Below are 5,354 nucleotides of genomic sequence, written 5' to 3'. Positions count from 1 at the left end.
GTGGAATACTACCATGCCTAAAATGTAGACGCTGCACCCCTAAGACTGTGATCATTGTTTTCTAGCCTAGGCACCTGCTCTCCCTGTAGTACACTTAGGCAGTACACTTCTGCAGGCTGAAGAGCTGTCTTGAGGTAGATGGTTGAAAATGTAGTTTCTGGGGATGGGGCAGGATGCCTGAGCTCCTCTCACTGCTCTGGGGTGTAAGTGCCTGTCATAGGGCCATATACTAGATGCCTCCACACACACAAAATGTATAGCGCTTCTCCCACGTTCCGAGGGGGGAGCTAGAAAGCTGTTTTGCACCTCCCACTGCTGCCTGCTTCCAGGATCTGTGACAGAAAACGTGAGATAGCAAAAGAGCAGCACAAGTGAAACGCTTGCCTCGGATGCTGAGGGCAGGTGCTGTGCAGGGCAAAGCCAGAGAAGGATGGTGGGCACTGATGCAGTGCTCTGTACAGCTCCCGGTGCTGCTCAGCCGTGTAGCGGCGGTTGTGGCCTTCACGCACATTTAAGCCTGTGTACCTTCTTAATTAATTTATACAGGTGGTGGTTGTTCAGACAAGTTCCCAATCATGTCTAAAAGCGTTCATCAGGGAGTAAAAAAAATATTCCCAGTCAGGATGACTCCTGACCCCTGCAAATGACTCCTGACCCCTGCAAATGACTCCTGACCCCTGCAAATGACTCCGTTTTTTTGTACTCTAAATGTAAAGCAAGTTTGCCTGTTGTGCCAAACTTCATAGCACCAAGAAATACTATAGTTCCTGAGTTTCTTTTCTTCCAAGCTGGAAAACTCCTGGGATAGTTTTTTATATTTCATAGCTGACTATAAATAGCTGTCACATAGCTGTCATTTATATTCCCTTCAGGAGACTCTTTAAGAAAGGCAATTAAAGCATGAAACTGCAGCAGTACCTGATGTCTGTGACTCAAAGCTTTTGTGTGAACTTAAAATGCCTTTGACTTCCATCTGCCATGGACTAGGGTCAGCCTTGCTGGTCAGGAGACGTTACATCTGTGCCTGTGGACCCGCAGAGGAGAACTGCAGGGATGTGGGATGCCAGGCAGATTACAGTGAGTGCTGTTCAATCCTACGTCTTTGTTTTTAAAAGCAAAGGTGCGGTGTAGTTTAGGTTAAGGTATTTGGTTTGGTTCTTCACCATCCTAGCAAACATTTACACCAATAGAGCTGTGAATAATGAAGTAGTTTTCCTGTCCTCAAATCAGCCATCTAAGAGACCGAGGGGACACCTATACTCTCTGGAGCAGCTTGGATTTCTGGGGGAAGGGAGAAGAGGGGGGCATGGGTGGTTTTGCTTTATGTGTGCACCGCTCTCCCTGATCCCTACCTGCTAAGTTCTCCCTGGGCTAGAATGACTTGTCCTAGGTGAAAGATTATTTTTGGCTTCTTTTCTAATGGTTATAAATTACTTTATTCGGCAGAATGAAGTGACAGAGGAATAATACTTGCGCTCCTTTCCCAAAATGCTGTAGTGAGCCCAACTTGAAAAACATACAGACACAGGCAGAGCTCATCTGTTGTTTTGACAGTCTTCAGGGTCATGTAAGGTTCTACACTGGAGTGCGAGTATTGTGCGGTTGGAGGGGTTTTTGGCTTCTGCTGGAGGTGAGACTGAAACCTGATGAAGCGAGTCATCAACAACTCCACAGACGTTGGCACCACAGCAGGAAACAAAAGCAGCCTTTTCCCCTCAGCAGTGTGTTCCCTGGCTCCTCGGCAAAACTGGTATGTGCTGGCCTGCATTGCCCCCACCCCCCTAAATCTTTTGTCATCCTTTCCTCCTGACAGGCGAGCGACCATTCCCCTGCACATGGCCCGACTGCCTTAAAAAGTTCTCCCGCTCTGATGAGCTCACCCGGCACTACCGAACCCACACCGGCGAGAAACAGTTTCGATGCCCCCTCTGTGAGAAGCGGTTCATGCGGAGTGACCACCTGACAAAGCACGCCCGCCGCCACACCGAGTTTCACCCCAGCATGATCAAGCGATCCAAAAAGTCCAGCTCCGGCAGCTCCTTGTGAAGGCAGGGCTGGCCCGGGGAGGGGGGCAGGGGGAGGTGAGGATGCAGGCAGTGGCGCTGGAGCATGAGCATCCACTGCGGTGCCGGTCACCCTCACTGTCCAAAAGCACATGTAGCCGATGTTCCAAAAAAAAAAAAAATACTCTGTGCCCCCTCTCCCCGTCCTCCACCTCCCCACCTTGCGCTGGGAACAGTGGTCTGGAGCAAGTGGACTGCGGGGTGAGAGGAGGGAAGGGATGGCCAGCAGAGGAGGCAATCACCTCCTCTAATGTAAAGCATTGATGCTGGTGTACATATGTCTGACTGGAAAGTCTGGCCTGTGCCACCACAGTAGCGTGACCCCAAAGTCTTTGTGATTGTTGTTTCATGAACATGTTTTGTTGAACCGTGTAATGCTGCTTGTATTTAGAGTTTGTTGAGTAAAACCGCTTTCTGAGTCACATAAATAACTCTCAGATAAAAACTCCATAGCACATTGTAGAAGTGGGTTTACTTCTGTCTCAGAATGATTCTGCATTTAAAGAGACTGTTAAGAGAAACTTTACATATGTTACTAATAGCATCTGATTGATATACTGCGATAAGATGAATTTATATTCAAGAAGACCCATTAAAGTAAATGGGTCTTTTTAATTTTTCTTTGTATTAACTATACTTTTGAATATAAGCTGCACTTTTCCAGTAAAGACATGTATAATTCAAGAGGATACTTAAAGCAAGAAAACCCTGCAAGTTTTCTGACCATAGGTGTATTTAGCTCTGTTATTCTCTTACCTGGGAAAATACAAGTCAGCCTAGATAGTGTGGTGGGGATATGGGAGCAGAAGCATATGTCTCTCAGTCAATCCTATTCTTTTACTTTATCAATAAATACAGTACTGTACTATAGAATCTATGCCACTAACAGTGCTTTATTCTCCTGTGTTTTGTTTGAATGGATGCATAACAAGAGCTACCATCTTTATAAACAGCTGCTTTTTTAAAGGCTTTTTCTCTTCCTACACTTGCCTTAAAGATTTATTCTCTTCATACCCTTGCCTAACTTCTGCAGAGTCCTGTGGGAGTTTTATGTGCTATGGAGAGAGTAGACCTTTCCTTAAGAGCACTCTGCTAATGGAAACAGCTGAAATTATTGTAAGGAGCACTTCGGACAGGCTCCTGTATCTCTTGATCACTGTTTCTGTAGAGTGTGGGGGAATACCATGAGCTAATCAGAAATTCAGCATGGAAGGTGTTTTGTAATACTCCTTACAACATAAGCTTCTCTTGTTAATCTGTTGTACCTGTGTCATGCATGGCACGTCAAACACTGACAAAGGCAATATTACATTTATTTTAAAGATATTTCTTGCTCTTTGAGAGGAGCAAAAATATCACTGAAGGAAAACTTTTAAGTCATGGTCTTAAAAGCATGAACTGTAAGAGGTTATCAGTGATTTTTTCTTTTCCCTCCCCATCAACATAAAGTGGGGAGAATTCTGTTTACATGTTATTTTTTTCGGAAACATTCTTCTCCTGTTTTGTTTTTACCCCTTCTTCTTCTGGAGGTGCAGCCCTACTATAGAGACTTAGGGCCAAATTCATCTTGTGAGTAGTCACACTCAAACCCAAAGTGTTTCCACTGCAGATGAATTTAGGTCATCTTGTAAAATTCTGTACATATAAAATCTTGTCAGTACACATGCAATTACAGTACCTTATTGTTTTACCTGATAAAAAGCTTTGCTTCCTAGAAATGAACATAAAAAAAATGAACTCAGAGAGTAGAGTGTTTTCTTCTACAGTTGTATAAGGCTTTCAGCATTAGAAATCAGTTTGCATATAGTGTTTTTACCTGTGTAGTTCATGATAAATTCCGTCTATGTGAAGAGAACTGCTTTTAAGGCAATGGGGATATTGAGCAGTCTGTGGAATAAAAGGGATGTGTTTTCTTCAGTGAAAACATCAGGAAACCAAGCACACTTTCTACCTCTGTTTCAGCTTTTTGAAACATTTATTTTAGAAACCAAACTTTAATTTCTGGTGTCCAAATTCAGTCGTAGGGACATACGTTCTTCCTAATAAAAATGGGTAGCCTTGGTATTTCTATGGATATAGAAATACAGAAAGTGTTCTGCTTACCAGTACTGTTAATGCTGCCTTGTTGAGTGGGGTTCAGGGCCACGTGTAGCCCAGTGAGATTCAAAGGCACATGCACATTCATTTTCATTCTTTGTGAAGATCACGCAAAATTTCAAGTCCATCCTACAGTCTGGATTTTTGCCATTTTGTAGGACAAATGCAGCACTTGGAATTAAGGCCTGATCCTGTGAAATACAAGACATCCTCACATCCTATCAACAACCATCCTTTCAGCCACAGCTGATAAGCAGCTCCTAAATCAGTACAGAGATGTGTTGGTCACTTAGCTACCAGGATTAACCGATACACGGAAGTCAATGGCCAGATTTATGGTTTCCACCTTGTGTATTTGGGGTAGAATGCACATTTAAGGAAACATTGTCGTTCCTGCAGTCTGTAAAAACCAGCAGGCAGGGTGTACTTTCATCTGTGGGACAATGGGATGTACAGGCACATGTTGTCATTGTGACAAGATCCTGTTTCTGAAAAAAACCTTCCTAAATGGTAATCCATTTGCCCTAACATATACTGTATTTCAGCAACAAAGGGGATTAATGCTATTCACTAGCCACTAACAGAATACTTTGGGAATAATCAGGTTTGGAGATTTTGTTTCATTGTTTTTTTCATTTGGGGGTTTTGGGGTTTTTCTTTTAGTAAAAGAAAATGATTGCTCTAACACATAAAACAAACTGCAGGTTAGTTCTTTGCATCTTGAAGTTAAGTTTTGAAGAATGTTGCAAGTGTTGGAAAAGGAAAACCAGGTTCTCTAATACCGTATGTACTTGTACTATTTTGGAAATACTTAATAGTGCTGAAGTTAGGACAGCTCCTCTCCTTGGTTAAGAAAGTCCATTACTATAGAGAATTCATGGCTTTAAAGGTATGCTATACAACATACTTCTTTTTTGAACAGTTTTTCATGACCTGTATTACAGATCTGTTTTGAGTTTGCAGATTGACTTAGCCCAGCATACACCAGACTGGACACATATTTCAAAATGCTGTTTTACAGACTAGTGATCTGTAACACTGTAAAATACCAACTACCAACAGTTTAATCAGTTTTATTTTTGTACAGTATTCGTATCCTTTATAAGTTATTTTGCTGTCCTGTTTTGTAAATCACATGAAATTCTAAAAAAAATAAAAGGAAAAAAAAAAGTAGGCATAGATGTTTTTGTATAT

The 5,354-nt window shown here is 42.4% G+C and overlaps 1 long non-coding RNA gene across 1 annotated transcript; it reads left to right on the top strand.

Annotated features, from left to right (window-relative positions):
- The first annotated feature begins 687 nt into the window (after positions 1 to 687).
- On the top strand, positions 688 to 4,921 carry LOC113490148. The gene is made up of 2 exons (XR_003400163.1): positions 688 to 1,077; positions 1,814 to 4,921. It is a non-coding gene; the product is annotated as an uncharacterized LOC113490148 (long non-coding RNA).
- The last annotated feature ends 433 nt before the right edge of the window (positions 4,922 to 5,354 follow it).

This window comes from Athene cunicularia, assembly GCF_003259725.1.
Source record: "Athene cunicularia isolate RWA chromosome Z unlocalized genomic scaffold, athCun1 chrZ_part2, whole genome shotgun sequence".
NCBI classification, from domain to species: Eukaryota; Metazoa; Chordata; class Aves; order Strigiformes; family Strigidae; genus Athene; species Athene cunicularia.
Note: the sequence above shows the minus strand (reverse complement) of the source record. Positions and strands in the feature narration are given on the sequence as shown.